Below are 17,942 nucleotides of genomic sequence, written 5' to 3'. Positions count from 1 at the left end.
CAGAAAATGTAAGTGCTTTCATTGATCCAACATGACTAATAATGCCACTACTATGGAATCATCTCACAGAAAGATTTCTTTCAAACACTAGACTGAAGTTATGAGGTGAGTTTGAAGTAAAAACATGTTACTAAATGTATTTTACGTTTTCCCATGTAGCAGACGAGCTCATTAAGAAGCAAGATAAGCAACTGCCATTATTGCTGAATGATTATCATCCTTTTTTAGCACAATGTTAAATTGCTTGTGATTATAAACATGATATCACATAGCTTGTCTGTAAATTTCTCTATGTACACTCTCAGAAATAAAAGTATGTGAGCTGTCACTGTGGTAGTGCATTTTCAAAAGATACGCATTTGTACTTAAAGGGTCCATATTGGTAGCTCAAAGGTATATATTAGTACCTAAACATTTTAAAAGGAACACTTTTGTAGTTTTTAGATACTAATATGTACCCTTGCTGTATTAATATGGACCTTTTAGGTACAAATGTGTACCTTTCAAAAAGATACCACTTCAGTAACAGCTCGCTTACCTTTATTTCTGAGTGTGGTAAATGCTGCTCCATTTGAGAGCATGTGCTAGAGATTTAAGGTGCTTGTCCGTCAAAGCAATTTTGCACTGCATAAACAAGAGTGCTGTTCTTTTTTTGTTGTTCTTGTCAATGAAAGTGTCACATTTTAAAAACACTTCGGTGGACATGGGCCCTTACTAATTCTAAAACTGGCTTTACTAAAAAAATTTGCATGAAAATTAAAAATGGCTGACAGAAGCTTGCATTTGCAAGCTGAGACATGCCGTTTCAGACACAATACACTTAATGGAGCAAGTGACATGACTGTGAGGGGTAGGGTTAGAAGTGGGGTTAGGTGTGCGCATAAAAAACATTGTCTTGGGGTGACGAAGTGGCGCAGTATGTAGTGCTGTTGCCTCACAGCAAGAAGGTCGCTGGTTTGAGCGGAGTTTGCATGTTCTCCCTGCATTCGCGTGGGTTTTCTCTGGGTGCTTTAGTTTCCCCCACAGTGGAAAGACATGTGGTACAGGTGAATTAGGTAGGCTAAATTGTCCGTAATGTATGAGTGTAAATGAGTGTATGTGGATGTTTCCCAGAGGTGGGTTGCGGCTGGAACAGCATCCGCTGCGTAAAAATGTGCTGTATAAGTTGGCATTTATTTTGCTGTGGTGACCCCAAATTAATAAAGGGACTAAGCCGAAAAGAAAAGGAATGAACGAACGAACGAACGAACGACGAACGAATGAACAAACTTACATCTTTACACAGACTGTAGCCCCTTTCACACATACAGACCTTTCCAGAAAATTACCGGCAATTTTCCGGAAAGGTTGTATGTGTGAACAGGTCCTTTTTGAAAATACCGGTAAATTCATTCTGGCTATTTTCCGGAAAGAGAAGTTGTAACATTACCGGCAATTTGCCGGAATGCTGCGCTGTGTGAACGCAGAAGGAAGATTGCTGTAATAAGCGCGTGCACGTCTAGAACGTGCTGACGTAAGACGTCTGCTTTAGCCAATCAGAACAGTCAGACGCATTTATGTCCGCGCGGTTTATGAGAATAAAAGCTTTGAATATTTTCCCAGACACATTTAGCTGCTAGGAGTTAGTCAGATCATGTTTATATGTTCTTCTTAATGGTAACTGTGTAAATAATCATCGATGAGATGCTTATGATAAGCCGTTGTTTGTTTACCTTCAAGCTTTGCGTGTGCCTGTGAAACAGCCTGTGAGCGCCTGCACACGCACATATTATGAACATCTCGACATGCGAAAGTGATCCTGCGAAAGTTGTTCACAATATTGATCATCCACAGAGTTTGTAATTTAGTCAAATGTTTACAAATACAAGCGCAGCCGTTTAAAGCTCATTTGTGGTGAATGATGTCAGAATTTACCGGTATTTTGGAATGGATGTGTGAATGCTCTTTTCCGGAAAAATTCTGTAACGTCCTCGCCTGTGTGAACAGCGCTTTTTTGTATATACCGGTAAAGTCGTTCCGGAAATTTTCCGGATATTTACCGGTATCACTGTGTGAAAGGGGCTTGTATCTAGACCCCTCTAAAATGTGTAGATAGATAGATAGACAGACAGACAGACAGACAGACAGACAGACAGACAGACAGACAGACAGACAGACAGACAGACAGACAGACAGACAGACAGACAGACAGATAGATAGATAGATAGATAGATAGATAGATAGATAGATAGATAGATAGATAGATAGATAGATAGATAGATAGATAGATAGATAGATGAATTTGTGGATGGACAGATGGATAGATAGGTAGTCAGACAGACAGAGACTGATAGTGAGACAGAGTGAATGGTTTGAGAGGTTGAGATGGAGTGGGACCCCAGGTGCGCATCTTCCACATAGGAAATTGAGCGAACGGAGGATAAGTGAGATGGAGCTCTGTGTCTCAGAGTCGCCAATCAAACTGGCCACTCTGGCCCATTAACAGCTCTCAGCCTCCCTCACAGAACCATCATCATCCGGCAACACCGATCTACAACTCAACATGCAGCCTCTGTCATCTCAAGATACCCTTTTTTAGCTTTATCTGACTCTACAGTCTACTTTTCCAGACAGGAACTCTTCATTCAACCCTACAAGCAATTTCACTCTAATGAGTCAAGTTTAGAAAGATATACTCAACCTCCGTGACTATGATGTTATACAGAAATGGCAGCAACACAGAGAGGAACAGAAAGGCCTGAGGTGGCTTTCCAGAGCAGTGCTAGAGTGTTTATGGCAGACTCCAGATGTGCAGGACCCTGAGGACCCGACGGTGTGTCGCACCACATAATCCAAATTTCCCGGTGCGACAGAGAGAGAAGCGGACAGGAGGTGGGCATGATGATTATAAGTGCACAAAGGTGGCGTTAGAGGAAGGAAGCAAGACAACAGACTGAAAAAAAAAACAGGCTGCAAGAGGGAAACAATGCTTATATAATTCTATTAAAGTGCCAGGGTCTGTGTGCAGGCGGATAACCTTTTTTTTCTAAAAAAAGGCTGGGAGTAGTAGATGTGGTTGAAGACCAGGGATGATGTACTTCATCAGGAAATATGGAACTATTTGATAAAAAAAATCAATCAATCAATCAATCAATCAATCAATCAATCAATCAATCTATCTATCTATCTATCTATCTATCTATCTATCTATCTATCTATCTATCTATCTATCTATCTATCTATCTATCTATCTATCTATCTATCTATCTATCTATCTGTACGGATAACAACCCACAGTTCAGAACATGTCACCAAATTAATAATTTTTTTGAACTTTAGGTTCAAGGTAGGTTAATCCAACATTTATAATAATTTCCTCCCACGTCATTCAAATCAAAATGATGCAGAAACATGAGCTAAATAATATCTATAATTAATATCTATAATCATAAATTATACTGAGTTGCATATGTTTATCAATCCATTGAATCTGTGTTTGATCGAGAGAGATTCAGTTTTTACACTTTTTCAGTTAGTTACAAACAATTAAATAAGTGCTGGGAGAACAATTTGTAGTTCAAATACAAACACTGATGTTTATGGTAAAGATTGAAATTACCGTTTAATGGAACTTGGCAATGGTGAATGTTGTAGCAATTACATTGTGTAACCAATAGTTGGCCAACATACCATCCATCCATCCATTTTCTTGTTGGCTTAGTCCCTTTATTTATCCGCGGTCACCACAGCAGAATGAACCGCCAACTCATCCAGCACATTTTTACGCAGCGAATGCCCTTAAAGTCGCAACCCATCTCTGGAAATCATCCACACACATATTCACACACATTCATACACTACGGACAATTTAGCCTACCCAATTCACCTGTACCACATGTCTTTGGACTGTGGGGGAAAACGGAGCCCCCGGAGGAAACCTAATCAACCACAGGGAGAACATGCAAACTCCACACAGAAACGCCAACTGAGCCGAGGATTGAACCAGCGATTCAGCGACCTTCTTGCTGTGAGGTGACAGCACTACCTACTGCACCACTGCGTCACCCTGTGGCCAAAATCCATCAAAATAATGTCACTGAATAAGTTTTCAAAAATCGTACACTTATAATGAAACAGGAAGTTTTATGGGTGAATCCTTAATTGAAAATAAACATATTTTGCACAAGATGTTAGATTTCTATATTTAGCATTATCAGCAATAGTAAAGATCATTTTTCGTAGTTGAATATTTTCCTTTTTTCAGCTGTTTCTTTCTTGATTTTTATTTTTATTAAAATTACAGGTTTTAAGTTATGTTTGTTAAAACAGATGTTTTTTTTAAAACAGAAGTAATATTTTTGTATAAATGAAAAGCAAATGACAATTGTCTTCTACCTGTTTTTCTTCCCTTTTTTGGCCCTCTCCATCCAAAAACAAAATGGTGCCATTTATTACTCAAAAACCATAGTTTAATCTGAACCGTGATTTGTGATCCATTAGACCACTAGTATCTATCTATCTATCTATCTATCTATCTATCTATCTATCTATCTATCTATCTATCTATCTATCTATCTATCTATCTATCTATCTATCTATCTATCTATCTATCTATCTATCTATCTATCTATCTATCTATCTATCTATCTACCTACCTACCTACCTACCTACCTACCTGTCTGTCTGTCTGTCTGTCTGTCTGTCTGTCTGTCTATCCATCCATCCATCCATCCATCCATCCATCCATCCATCCATCCATCCATCCATCCATCCATCCATCCATCCATCCATCCATACATACATACATACATACATACATCCATCCATACATCCATCCATACATCCATCCATACATCAATCTATCGGTATATTGAAGTGTGTGCATGTTTTGTTTTATTAATTGCAAGTACATAGGGTATTGCATACAAACTATATAGTATGCAAAGTATGTAAAACTCAAACATAGCTGGATAATTTTCTGATTTTGTAAAAAATAAATAAATAAATAATCCCATTGACACTGATTCTTTTTGTGTGATTGTGTGCATGGCTTTCATTCAGCCTTTCCGTTTCGCCAGCAAGCCAGCATTTCACTACTAGACCAAATCCTCATCCAAATCCTGAACCACCTCCATTAGCACTAGTGGCAAATGTTCTGGGAGGGTGAATAAAACTGAGCCCACTTGAAAAAATCTAGATATTTTTGCATGGGTCCGTCTGTCTCAGGGTGAGTGGGTGTATTGTATTTCTGCCCTTAGCTGGTAAGAATTAACAGCACAGAGAGCAACCAATTTTTACCAACAAAACTAATATTTCTGCTTTTAAAGATTTCCACCAAAATCACGCATGTGTGTGTACATATTTTTCCCTTTTATTTCAAAAACATATCAAATTCAATACTAAACACCTCCAAAAAGTACAACTGAAAACATTTCCAATCCAATTTTCCTCTAAAAAATGATTTATCGCCTTCCTCAGGGTGAGCTGTAAATGTAGTAAAGTAAAGAAGGAAGAGGAAATGTGCAGGTCGGATGTCAGTGTGGTGGATTCAACCTTAAGATTGTGAGTTAAAAGGGGGGTCTGTCAGCGCAGCAGGACATAAGTGACATCAACCATTTACTCTAGCACCTACTTTGAGGTTCAAACCACCACTTTGGTCTCTGTAAGTGGCCATTTAAGTGTGTGTGTGCTTGTGCTATATGTGTGTTTATCCTAGTGTTCAACTATCTGTGTTAGCTCCTAACCCTACCTACCACACTTACAATAACATCTCACGGCAACATGAGTTCAATCCCCCTCAGATTCAGCAGCACACAGCTCAAACACATCAGTGCTAATGAGAGATTACATTGGCTTAACTAAATCACTCACAAAACAATGGTCTCTGTAAACAAACACACACACTGAGCTAACGCTTTATTCAGCCACATAACATTAGCAGCTAATTAAATGCCTTCACATTGTATCCAAATAACTTAAAGTGGCCTATTATGCTTTATTCCGATATTTCCTTTCACCTAGCTTGTAGTATGGTGGTTTGTGGATGTAGAATGTATGCCAAGTTTCAAATATCAAACTGCAGGATAAATGTACATGGTATTAAATTACAAAAAAATGACAATGATTTAGACATCTAACAAAGAAGGTGGAGCTTTAATATCCACTGATACTGAAAATGATTTCCACAGTGCCACGTCTGTGTTTAATGGTTAAAGACTGCCCGGTGATATGCAAGTAGCTAAAAAATGTATTGTCAAATTAACTGAGGAAGATAATCAAATAAAAATAGCACAGATACAGCAAACAGATATAAAACATGAATTTCTGCATGACACTATCATTTTACTATAAGCGTGAGGTAAGATGGAAGTAGTTACAGTTTTTCTCAGTGCCTTTGGTGCATTCAACACTATTCACATTTCCACAACAGTTAAAGTATTTCTCAAAACAATAGTGCAAACTGCAAAACCTAGTTGATGACCTGCAAAAGTGTGCCACTTGCTCAAAATAGATTGCTCATTCCACAAAAGCAAGTGTTCATATCAATGAAAGTGTCAGTGTCATCAAGATGTAATGTCCAGACACCAGTGTTTATGATAGTCAAATGGCTTTGTCATGTTTTCATTATGATAGTTTACTCTGTTCATTTTTTTCAATGCAAAAAAAAAAGTCAGATTTTGGTGACACTTTCTGAAAATGCTCAAGATACAAGCTCTGTACTATTTGACAGCCAATTGAAAACTACTGTAAAGTTAGACATTACTGCATTTAGTGAGGTATCTGAGTACAAGACACTGACTATGTATGTTTCATATTTTTACTGCATATGCTCTTAGCTACTCTAATTTATTCCCAGCATTGTACAAAAGAATAAATACAACCTTATTTACAACAAACATAAGCTCTTTTTTAGTAGAGCTGTGCACAACTGTAAACAATATTGCAGTACATATTGGAACTGAACCTATGACATACACTGGTCTGTAAATCATTCATGAAATTGTTCAATTTAAAAGACATTTTCAGGATTTATTTATTTTTTTATCAAATTTGCTTGACAGAAAGGTACTAAGCCGCCAAGAAAATGAATGAATGAATGCTTGACAGATTTTGACAACTAGTTCTACATTTTAGTATCTAATGACTCAAGTAATGAAATGAGGACTGTTAGTTTTATATGGAATGACTATTCAGCATTCACAAGTTGACTTTGTAAATATTTAAATTTAAAATAACCCCAGCATAACATTTTATTTGCTGCGTCCGAAATCACATACTCTCCATCTTAAATAGTATTCAAAAATACAATTAGTATGTCCCAAACTGTAGTATATTGAAAAGAGTATGTCAAAGGTTTGTGGATGGTGTACTATTTCTGATAATGTAGAACCATCTATACTCTTAACCACTAATATTGCCTATAATACATTGTGCCTTGGACGTGAATTCGATTAGAACTACAAACTTGGGGAAAAAGTGTAAATAAACTTCAAACATGCAGATGCGCAAGACGACAAGTCAAGACGGAGTAGAGACAACAGTCAAGTAGAGATGCTTCGGTAAAGTTGTTTGAATGACTATAAATTATTATAGAAAATATTTGTTATATTTCATCTGTAACAAAAATGTTAACTTATATAAAGACATGTTTGAGCATTAACTTCTGAATGCAAAATTATGCAAAGACCTGAAGAGATTTCTCCCCATGAAAGACCCACAAACGGCAGATCAACCTGCTGGCTGCATCTCCAATAATGTAAACAATTTAATATGAAAGAAATATGGATGATGTGTAAGGATGATTGACATGGGACGTGACTAATGAAGAAGCGGTAAAGTTTGTAAACTCTTCTGTTGCACAATCAAAAGTATGTACGTTTTCTTCACAAAAAGTACATACTTTTAGAATGTAGTATAGGTATGCAAATTGGGACGCAGCAATCCAATGCTTTGTGTTGTTTTGAATCTATTTTGACAGTTCCAGTAACTGAAACCATCCAGTGTAGTGATATAGAACTGGAATGCGGTCAAACCCTGCTTGGGGGTACTTTAGTTGTGTGGTTTCCTGAAAATAATTGCTTACTTTGAAATGTTCATCAGCCTATCAGAATCATGCATTCAAGAGCACAATAGAAAAATAATGCATTTTTTGACTGATAGCTAAGAATAAAAACAATCAAGTGCAACAACCTGACATGCAAACTGAACAAACCAATGTCATAAATGGTGTTTTTTTGGATTGAAAATACCGGATAAAACATTTCCTTCTAGAATTCTAGACAAGGTTATAGTCAGATTTTGCTTTGAACTCATACTGTAAAATTGATACTATTGTTCATGATGGCATCACTGTGTTTAGAATTGCTGAGGAATCCTACAAAGTTGAAATTGCGATATGGTAATAAATCTTCTATTTCTGGCAGATAATGCACTGTAAACGGTAGACGAGTATTAACAGACAAGACCATCTGACTAATGGAAGCTGAATGGGCTCTCGAGAAGGAGGGTCTTAAAAAAACTAACAACTTGATGCATAAAACACAAATACATACAGATTTTTCATTCATGTGCACACCTGCAATTTTAAAGTCACTGTATAATACTGAATATAAAGTGACTGTATAATCATTTAGTTTAGAAGGTAATAATGAAAATATGTAAAAAAAAAAAAAAAAAGTAGAACTCGAATTCATTGTCATTTAAAGAATGAATCATGCTCACTAATTTACCATTTTTTTTATATTATTTTATTATTATTATTAAGTTTAATATTATGCACTTTGTAATTTGCAAGAATAAATTGTCTCTAGAAGTGTTCGAATAATGTTTCAAATTAAATCTAAGTTAAAAATGCTCTTTCTAAAATATATATTTTCTGCTTTAAAATCTCCCTCTGCCATATAAGCTTTAAATTAGATAATACCGCTATTTTTTGTTTTGCTTGATTTTTTTTGTTGTTTTTTTTTGTCTTGTCTCTCTCTTTCCTTCTCCCCCTTAACAAGTCAATAAGCCAGTTATGCAGGCAAGTCTGCTGAATATCCAAATGCAATTTATGAGTCATTAAACCAGAGGACCACATTAATATTTTATCAGTCTTATTACACCAACAATTACTGGGGAGAAATCTATAAATGCACACATGCTGCTGCTGGAGCATATGTGAACACACACAAATACACACACACGCACGCACACATTCACACACTTATGTGTTGTGGTGGTTTATGAGTCCTCTTCATTACTATAATATTTATTTAATACTGTAAAATACTTATATTGCTTTTATACACACGTATATTGTTTTACTGTAACCCATACCCTTAAACTTAACCCTCACAGGAAACCTGTGTATTTTTTTTTTGTATGTTCGAATTACATGGACACCAGGTATGTCCTTATAAACCATCTCATCATTGTTTTTCCAAAGTCATGCCCATGTCATTATATGAAATTCTGTCCTCGAAAACCACCAAAACCAGAACACATACCTTCTAGAGCTTTTTAAAAGTTGTTTATTGGTAACATACACACGTCACCAATCGATCCCCAGGAGAGTCAGAGGAAAACAACATATTAATACACAGGAACACAATTACACTTTAAAAAAAGCATTAATAGTCATGGGTTATCCTTAAACAATTTGTTCATTCTGATCGAATCTTTTATGTGACTAGAGAATGATGAGTCATCTCAGGGAGTGATTCGTTCAGTTGCGCATGCGTACATTTGTTCAGGTGGAGGAGATGCTTAGTTCAATTTTCGAGTGCTCTATCGGTTTTGAATCATTCATTCTTCAAGTGAAAAACAGAAGCCAATCATATGTAGTCAGAGCCAGATAAGACTTGATCTGTTCATTTCTTGAGTCCTTAGTTTGAGTTGTTCATTCATCACGTGAAAAAAAGAAGCCTACCATTTGCATTTACAGCTGAAAAAAGATTTGATTAAATAATTTCTTGCGACCTTGCTTTGATTTGTTCGTTCATCACGTGAAAGACAGAAGCCAATCATATGCATGAAGAGCTGGAAATAGACTTGATTTGTTTATCTCGAGTGCTTGGTTTAAGTTGTTCATTCATTACATGAAAGACAGAAGCCAATCATATGAATATAAAGCCAGAAAAAGATTTGATTGGTTCATTTCTTGAGTCCTTGGTTTGAGTCTTTCGTTCATCACATGAAAGGCAGAAGCCAATTATATGAATTTAGAGCCAAAAAAAGATTGGATCCATTCATTTTTTGAGTCTTATACTCTTATAATTATGTAATTATATAATTTGCTTACAGAATAAAACAGTTCTTCTTAAAATACATACATACACATACAAAATCATTATCACTGAATGAAATTGACCTTTAAAATATATATTTACTAATTAATAATAACCCTTAACATATTACCAAAATTCATTGTTTAGATTTAGAAAGACAGACAGACAGGCAGACAGATTGACAGATAGCATGTACAATATGAAAACATTAAACAATTAAACAGTGGTTATATATATATATATATATATATATATATATATATATATATATATATATATATATATATATATATATATATATATATATATATATATATATATATATTCTGTTGCTAAAATAAAATCAAATAATAAAATCACACCAACATGTCTGGCTCTCCACTTTCAATTTCCACCCTGATTTTAACCCTCCGCGGCTTCTGTCTCCTAATCATCTGCTAAAAGCCTGGAACTGAATCAAAGGCCTGAAGAGGGAGGGGAATCTCACATGGGTCTTGTACTGAAGATCAAAGTTATGTTTGAGCCCCGGAGGAGGTAAAGTGGCTCTGCCAGCCGTGCCTTCAGCCACACTGATTCGGCTGCTATTAAAAGGGTAGTTGTATCCGCTTGGCTTACGGAGGAAGACGTACTTTAGGATGCCGGTGGGCTAAAAGTGCAGCAGAGGTGAAGCCCCTCGAGACATGGCTCAGTGTTTTCTCTTTCTGCACCATGAATAATGTACAGGCCAGTGCTGACCTTTGTGTCCAGGGTTCATTTCTACACTGGAGTCTTTGAACTTGTTTGATCAATGCGAACGGAAAATTCGTTTCTAGAGCTCATGACTTTGTAAAGCTATGCCCAGAATATTTCACAGTCTCACGGTGATATTTTTTTTTTACGCCAGATTTTGCTAATTTTTGTCAAGGCATTTAAGATAAAATATAACAATTTTGGATTTTAAATTGACATAATGGTTTTTTGATTTCCCTCAAACTGAACTGAACTGAAATTAATTTAATTTAATTGAACTGAACTAAAGCTAAACTAAAAATAAAATGGTTATTTCCTGTAAAGTGCAGAATTTTTTTTGTCTGAGAATATAATTAAATTTGAAATAAAACTAAAGTTAAAAATAAAGTAAATTTCAAAAAAAAAAAAATTTAATTTTTACCTTACTTGACATCTTATAATGCTAAATTTATCTTGTCATGACATTTACAGACAGGTGTTATATTAATTATATTATATTATATTATATTATATTATATTATATTATATTATATTATATTATATTATAATATATTATATTATATTATATTATATTATATTATATTATATTATATTATATTATATTACCACCACTTCTCCATAGCAGTGACACCAGGGTTTAAATGGAAGATTCATTCTAATATGTCATGATTTTGTAATAGAACATTTGTTTGAAAGTTCTCAGTGTTTTCTCAATTTCTTCGGGTGTGATTTTTTACATTGTCATGCCAATTTTCACTAATGTTTGTCAAGTCATGACAAATCCTCTATATTCTGCAAATATACTGTTTGTCTGAGTTGCTATTGCTGCGGGCTGCAGTTTAGAAAACATTTTCAGAATAAATGGAAGGAAGATGCAGGTAGAGAAGTTGTTTATTAATCAGACTGGTGGAATGTCATGCCTTTTCTCAGCTTATTCTATTATTTTAGTCAGCTTGTTGCTGTGTGTGCACTTCTATCATGTTTGAATCTGTGTATTTTCCTCAAATCTCCTTTTGTCTGCTAATCTTACTCAACTAATGTATGCTTGTTCATATAATCTACAGATGTTACTACTTCAATGTGTTCCTTGTGCCGCCATTCATACCGCGGCGACAGCGGTACTTGATGCGCCAGCAGCATTTGACCGCTGGGTGGCACTTTAACCACAGATATTCAGCTTTGCCTTTTCACAATGCTAAACAGACTGTTCTGTAGGCGTAGCTTACTGTATGTGATGTGATGTGTTCAATTAAAATATAATTTTAATTTAGTTTTTCTGGTAATAGACATGCTCTTACACAATACTATGCTGTAGAAAAGATACATGGTGAGAAGTCAAAAAGCAAATATAAGAATTAAGTTATTAGCCTTCAGTGCCCGATTAAATTGCGTTGGGGTGAAAATAATGTTTTGATTTCTTTGACTATCATGGCAATGTTATTATCTCAAATCTTAAACGTACGCATATGAAAAACAGCAAAATAATATATATTATCCTGCCGGTAGAGCACATCACCTCACAGTTGTGAACTTGCGATCACCTCAACTTACATTTAAAATTTGTTTACCTGTTTATTGTAAACTTTTTAAGTGCAAAGAGGATTCGTTTTGGAAAATAGAATTGAAGAAATGAAAGACAACTAAAGTGAAAGCATAAACATTCAGTACAAATAAGTAGTCTTAAATAAATAAATAAATAAATAAATAAATAAATAAATAAATAATTTTAGATTTGCATATACAAGACTGTATGTAGTATATTAACATCAACAAATTAATAAAATAAGTAGCAAATGAGAAATAAATGACAGACAAGTTGATAAAAACAGACATTATCTCTAAAAGTTATCAGAATTGCAAGATTAAAACAGCTGAATATAGGCCTAAAATAAATCTAGAAAGCTTGCGCACGGATATTTATTCTTTTTTTTTTTTCGAATAACGAACAATTTCAACCACGGGGAGATACCAACAGCTTGATTTGCAGTATTTTCTAACATGTTAGAAGAGGGCAGCGGACATGGCTGCCGGTGGGGAAGCGGCTGTGCCCTCAGCAGACGGAGCTGCATATCCTAACTAAATAGTGCACTAAATACTCCGAGACAGGCACGTGCACACATAGGGCTCAACCTGTGCAGTGCACATGCCCTTTGGATAGAAAGTGCCCTTCCAAAATGATCAAAAGTGCCCCCGCGACGCGGTCGGTCCCGCCCTTCAGTAGGCGCGCGACAATACCGCGTCAACACCGCTCTTCAGTAAGTTCAGACTTCGCAAGTTTGATCAAGGCTCTTCTTCTCAGTTTGATATGGAAAACATACCGAGGACACGCGTCAATCTTCACAGGGAACAGTGTACTTTATAACTTCATTCACATCACCCTGGCTACGTTGTTTCACTTTCTCAACAATAAAATGTAAACATGATATAAGGAACTGCCTATTTTTATTTTAATATTAACAACTAAACAGACAGCAGAAATGTTGAGGCGCCGTGCTGCATTATGAGCGTCATCTTCACTGTGTGGACTTTTATAACAAAACGGAGCCTATAACAACTGTCTCCTTTCAATTTCAGTGAAAATACGAAACATACCCTCTCTTTTGCTGAATATCAGTTTTAATAATCGATAATGGCCATTATAAAAGTATAACATACAATAAGTTTATACATTATAGGAAATAAAGGCAAGCGATGAATGTACGTGCTTACATTAATCATTAATTTATCTTTGCGCTCAGCCAAAACACGTTACCTGAGAACAAGTAATAGATTCCAATGACCAAAGTCAGGGAATATGTCGTTAGATAAAGACAACAAGATGAATGAAATATCACGTTTAATAAATATAGCGAGATTAGATCCAGCGGGAGATGCTTGATGAGAAGTCCGACTAGCAGAGCTCTCATCTGGGTAGATGGGCTCCAGCGATTGCCAAAGTGTGTGTGTGTGGTCACGTGATGTGCGTTTTCAGCGTTTTGGTGTGGACGGAGAGCAGTTCAGAAACGCTGGGTAAAACGCGAGTGTGGACGCGGATCGTTTTCATTCTAAAACGCCGTTTTAAAACTAAAACGCACTAGTGTAAACGGGGCCTTAGGCTATTCTATCGTGATGACACCATAAAAGGACTTCAATGCATTGATATAGGTAATAGGGATACAATGAAAAGCCGATTTCACTATTGACCCTGTTTTTATTCATTGACGGCTTCCCAACGCCGCAATTCTGTTGCGCGAAAAAAAGCTGCTGCAAATAAGCAAATTTATGACAATACACATTTAATAGTTTCATGAAAGTAGTAGCTGGTGTGCTTCATCTGCGTGATTCTGATTTGACATTCTCCTGCTAAACTTGCTCTGTGTTGAGGTGTAAATGGGCTGTGCTCTTTGCTATTGAGGCTATAGACATCAAGGTGTAAATGAGCTATAGTTCTCTTAGCAACTTTCAATTTTGAGGTGGGGGAAGTGGGAAGAGGCAATTCAAATGTACCATCTCTAAAAATAAAAAGGCCGCTTACGCGGCATTTGTGTTTAAAGATTATTACCTTATTTTTATTTTATTATTATTAATTTATTCATTCATTCTTCATTCATTTTCTTTTCGGTTTAGTCCCTTTATTAGTCTGTGATCACCACAGCGGAATGAACCGTCAACTTATCCAGCATATGTTTTACGCGCCAAACACATAAACAAATAAATAAAAAAGGGAAAGAAAACATCTAGCCTTGAGGTCTTTTTGCTTATAATCGCCCTTATGTTTCCGTTTTAAATGTAAGGCTGTTGCATAAAAAAATACAATTTTAATTTATAAGTTACTTTGCTGCGTCCCCCTTGATGTTTCAATAACGCATAATTATCTACACACCATATTAAAGACACAGCAGACATAAAGGTTGTGTGTGAGAGCCCGAGCAAAAAAAGGATCAGAAATTAATAACGCACGCACAGGAAAAAAGGCAATTATGCAACACATGACATGCATCGCTCTCAATTGACGGGCTCTGCTTTCTGTTTTAACATAATCAAGCAGCTTAAAAATAATTTGATGAAGAGAAATGACAGGAAAAAAGTAATAAAAAAAATAAAAAGATTAAACGTATCGGGACTGTTAAAAGAACATTCCTCTTTAATATATTCTTTCGACTCAGATACATCAGCTAAGATTATGAATGACGGAGTAGGCTATCTCTCCTGCTTGCTTCAGCAGCATGTGTCCAGCTGGTTATGAACGAGGAGGCGGAGAGAATGCGCTGTTTAGTTTCGGCTTGATATAAAAACTAACACCGAACTGCTTATAACGCTCAAAAAGTTAAACTAAAATGCACAACCCTTGTTGGTTGCACCCGCAAGTTGTGTTATGTATATTTGTGGCTGTGAAGTTTATTAATATATATATATATATATATATATATATATATATATATATATATATATATATATATATATATATATATATATATATATATATAATATATATATATATATATATATATATATATATATATATATATATATATATATATATATATATATATAATATATATATATATATATATATATATATATTGAGATACTGAGCCATTACAAGTAAAAAAAACAACAAAAAACTAAAATTTTACTTTAAAGAAGAACAGACGTTTTGAGGAAAAAAACTGAACAGAACTGGAACTAAATTATTAAAACTAAACTTGCAGGACTTCGTTTATGTCCTGCGGCAACTTTATTTTTATAACACTTTTTTTTTTTGCCCCGAGTCTGGGAAAGATGGCTTGCCGTCATTACACCGATCGCACACGAGTTACATGCGTCAAACACATACATACATAAATACATAAATAAATAAATAAATAAATAAATAAAGGAAAGAAAACATCTAACCTTATAGGCTGAGGTCTTTTTGCTTATAATCGCCCTTATGTTTCCGTTTTAAAGGCTGTTGCATAATACAATTTTAATTTATAAGTGACTTTGTTGCGTCCCCTTGATGTTTCAATAACGCATAATAACCTATACACCATATTAAAGACAACAGAAAGACATAAATCTTTACAAATTACCTGTCCCCTTTTGTAGACTCAAAACAAGTGTCAAATCTTGAAAAAATTGCCTAAGCCATATTAAAATATAATTTAAAGAATTACATTATCGGATAAAACCGCATTAAATAAATAAACCAATATAAAACAAGCAAAAGCAAGCTATAACAGTTTAGGTAGGTCTATGTAGCCTACATAAATGAAACCGTTAAAGTCAAATTAAACTTTCATTTTACAAGATATTTTTTTTAAAGATTTTAGATATTTTCTAAAAACAATAAACACCAGAGAAGGTTTAAATATTTACATAGTGTGTACGATGATAATAATTAAATCGTTCAAACAGAGCATTTTTTGGGGAGAGTGAAAGCAGAATGCGACCTTTTGATGAATTAGCTCTAACCTTTGACAGTTTTTTTTTCTTTCCGCGGTTATGCGCGCATTATATTTCAAATGCATATGCAAGGTGACTGAAATTGAAATTAAAATACAAAACATACTGGGCCATTAAGTAAAAAAACAAAACAACAGTTATACTTTAAAGAGAACTTTAAAGAGAACATTGTTGTTTTGAAACAAAAAAATAACTGAAAACTATTAAAAATAAACCTGCGAGATATGTCCTGCAGCAAAATTATTTTATGAAGCAGTATTCAACTTAAGCTCTTTAGACCATGCGACTGACCGTTTCTTAGTGTTTCACCACAAGGCCTATTTTTATTATTTTTCATTATTTGTTTATTATTATGTACAATAATTGTGACATAAAATTAAATAGTAAAATATAATTAACAACGAAAATGTAAATAAAAAGGTAAATTAAAACATAAATGAAAAGGTCTTGTGTTAGTCCTACCAAAATAGCAAACACTGAAAATCTCTTTACATTTAGGCTAAAAGACTGCTTTAATTTTTTAATTTAGGCATACTTAGAATATTTGTACTGAATGTTTGTGCTTTCATATTAGTTGTCTTTAACTTCTTCAATTCTATTTTTCAAAAAGAATCCTCTTTGCACTTAAAAAGTTTAGAATAACAATAAATCGTGTTAACAAATTTTAAATGATTAATAAAGGAATTATAATGCTTTGACTTATTGTTTAATCTCATTTACAAGCACAATAGCATATTTAAGGCTGCTGTGTGGGCTATTTCTGTCGGTTCGCATCCCGTCCCTTTGCGCCCCCTGGCGGCTCATTCACAAACTGCGGTCATACACTAAAAACAAAGCGGCTCCTATTTCAAACGGCGGCGGTATATGACGCGGCGGTAATAGTCACTTTGAACTCTCACCTACTGTATCAATCGAAAACAATGGATTTTTAATACGTATCAGTATCAGATGTAGGCAATGTGGTGGCGCAGTAGGTAGTGCTGTCGCCTTAGAGCAAGAAGGTCGCTGGTTTGTGCCTCGGCTGGGTCAATTGGCATTTCTGTGTGGAGTCTGCATGTTCTCCCCATGTTGGAGTTCTCCGAGTGCTCCGGTTTCCTCCCACAGTTCAAAGACGTGCAGTACAGGTGAATTGGGTAAGCTAAAATTGTCCTATGTTTCTGAGTGTGAATGAGTGTGTATGGGTGTTTCCCAGTGATGGGTTGCGAAGGCCATCTGCTGCATAAAACATATGCTGGATAAGTTGGCAGTTAATTCCGCTGTGGTGACCCCAGATTAATAAAGGGACTAAGCCAAAAATAAATGAATGAGTATCAAATGTAATTATTAGTTAATTAAACAATATTAGTAGTATTTTGCAATATTGTTACAATTTAAAATAACAGTTTTTATTTTATGTATGTATGTATGCATGTATGTATGCATTGAAGTGAAGGTAAAGCTGTATTATAATAATATTATACAATGTATTATATAATATTTCAAATATTGTTACAATTCTAGTATGTTGATTTGGTGTTAAAGAATAAAGTTTCTTAGAGA

General features: G+C 35.0%; 1 protein-coding gene and 1 long non-coding RNA gene across 8 annotated transcripts in view; both read right to left on the bottom strand.

Annotated features, from left to right (window-relative positions):
* Window positions 1-17,942, bottom strand: part of tafa1b (TAFA chemokine like family member 1b) — a 421,887-nt gene that overhangs the window by 271,070 nt on the left and 132,875 nt on the right. The window lies entirely within an intron of this gene.
* On the bottom strand, window positions 3,029-8,227 carry LOC141376585 (uncharacterized). The gene is made up of 2 exons (XR_012387117.1): window positions 4,785-8,227; window positions 3,029-4,646 (listed from the first exon to the last, which is right to left on the bottom strand). It is a non-coding gene; the product is annotated as an uncharacterized lncRNA (long non-coding RNA).

This window comes from Danio rerio, chromosome 11 (assembly GCF_049306965.1).
Source record: "Danio rerio strain Tuebingen ecotype United States chromosome 11, GRCz12tu, whole genome shotgun sequence".
Taxonomy (NCBI): Eukaryota; Metazoa; Chordata; class Actinopteri; order Cypriniformes; family Danionidae; genus Danio; species Danio rerio.
The sequence above is the reverse complement of the archived record's forward strand: the minus strand, read 5'-3'. Positions and strand labels throughout refer to the sequence as shown.